Here is a 2,283-nt window from a genome sequence, read left to right as displayed (position 1 = left end):
AAAGTCAACAATGTTGGCAATCGCTTCTCTCAAAACTTCAACAAGGTTGAAAAGTCAACAGTGTTGCAAATCGCTTCTCTCAAAACTTCAACAACGTTGCAAATAGCTCCTCTCCAAATTTCAACAACGTTGAAAATCGCTCCTCTCAAAACTTCCACAATGTTGCAATGTCAACAATGTTGGCAATCGCTTCTCTCAAAACTTCAACAAGGTTGAAAAGTCAACAGTGTTGCAAATCGCTCCTCTCAAAACTTCCACAATGTTGCAAATCGCTCCTCTTAAAATTCGTGACGAGAAATGTCGGATTTCTACTCCTGGTATCAGGAGCACACGATGCGGGAAGAGGTGGCACGTTTGTACCTTCGGGCAGGCAACCGGTCCGACATATCTGTTAGTATAGGTTGCCTACGTCAAGGGGCTAATTTTCTGTACGATTCGTTCGTGTGCACCCGCGAGACCTGGTAACCGGTATTATAACAGCATTTATATATAAATAATTCCGCGTTGTAAAATTTAAGTGTAGGATTCGAATGTGAATTCAGGCCCCGCAAAATTTTTGAACCCGGCCCCGCAAAAGGTCACGCCGGCCCTGCAAGGACCTCCGACATCTTTGGGCGTGTTCATAACGCGTTAATAACAAGATGAATGTTCATCGAACAGCGATCCTATTAGCTACTACCTTTCGTTAAATGTAAACGGTTGCGTTTAATTCGATGCTTCGAATGACCACTCTAAAAGTAGCGATAATTTTGTATCGCATTTATAGAGACTCGATATCACAATTTTTCCTTCGAAAATTAATCACTGTTAGTCTTTTCATCGCGTCGAATGATAATTATAAGGATCGTAAACAAAGTCATAATTTTCACGGTGTTCCGCAACCCGTTTGATTTATGGTCTCCGACAACTATGTACAACGCGATTATTTATTATTCGGCGTTACAGCGATGTAAGTCTACCCGATGTCGGTTTTCCTCGCTATTGTTGGCAAGTGTAAGGCCGGGAATTGCGATGTTACGCGTACCGCCGTAAATATGTCGGTCAATTGGCAACAAGAACAGAATCGTCCGGCCAGGAATGTTATTTCGTCTCGGTGGCTTAACGTAATGATATTACTAGAACGTGCTGTTTACTCGGCACAATTTTGTACGAATAAGAGAATGGAAAGTTTGGGACAAGTATTTACAGGGAAGCTTTTGTTCGTTCAACGCGAAGCTTAATTAAACTGTACGGATCAGATTACAAGCTTTATTAGACAAATAGTCTGCGTGAAAAGTTGTATATAAACGACGTAACAAAATTTCTATGTAAACGCGAGGTATACAAATTTGTATACAAACGAGAATTGTATAAAAACAAATAAACGTAAGCTTTGTTGATCTTGGAACAGTACAGAAAAAATGATACTTGTTCGACATTCGTTGTACAAACAGGCTTATTGCATAATCGATATCGGAATGGTTGCATTCTCGAATCCGCTACGAACGATTTCGGTAAATGGTAAGCGAGCCAAAGCGGAAGCTAAACAATGCGCGGAAATATTTCTGCAAGAAGACGTATCGCGACAACGTTTCGGTGGTTTGAAAAGCACGCGTAAACAGGCTCCTCCGCTGTAGCGTGTCTATTATACGAGTTTCCGTCGTTTTACTTATCCTTTAGCGAGGTGAAGCGAGAGAAAGCTGTTGATAGCAACTAGGAACGAATGTTTAATTTTATTCCGAATAATTAATATGATATCACTGATATAAATAAAAAATAATATCTCCTTCGATAACACCACTTTCGAGGACCTCCAACATTTTTTAGACACCCTGTATATTTACTGCAACTTTCACCATTTCAAAATTGATTTTTCTGAAGCCTGAATTACCGGAATGATCCTTTAAAAAGAGACGCATGTACATCGAAAAGCAACTGGTCTATTGGATGCAGATTTTAATTTAGTAAAAATTATCTGTTATTAATATTAATTACATCGATATCATTTTTATTTGATGATTGCCCTTCACAGAGATGGAAAAGCCCAAGAAGTTTATATTGTATTACATTTGGATTATATAATATGATAAATTATTATTATTAATAATGTTTGCAGAGTAAAATAAATTGTACCGTTACGAAGATTTGAGTATTTGCATTATATAATATAATAATGTTTGCAGAGTAAAATAAATTGTACCGTTACGAAGATTTGAGTATTTGCGTTATATAATATAATATAATAATATAATATAATATAATATAATAATATAATAATATAATAATATAATAATATAATAATAT

The 2,283-nt window shown here is 36.8% G+C and overlaps 1 protein-coding gene across 2 annotated transcripts in view; it reads left to right on the top strand.

The window, feature by feature from the left end:
• Positions 1–2,283, top strand: part of LOC128872868 (tudor and KH domain-containing protein homolog) — a 14,732-nt gene that overhangs the window by 9,417 nt on the left and 3,032 nt on the right. The window lies entirely within an intron of this gene.

Source organism: Hylaeus volcanicus, chromosome 2 (genome assembly GCF_026283585.1).
Source record: "Hylaeus volcanicus isolate JK05 chromosome 2, UHH_iyHylVolc1.0_haploid, whole genome shotgun sequence".
In the NCBI taxonomy this organism is placed as follows: Eukaryota; Metazoa; Arthropoda; class Insecta; order Hymenoptera; family Colletidae; genus Hylaeus; species Hylaeus volcanicus.
The sequence above is the reverse complement of the archived record's forward strand: the minus strand, read 5'-3'. Positions and strand labels throughout refer to the sequence as shown.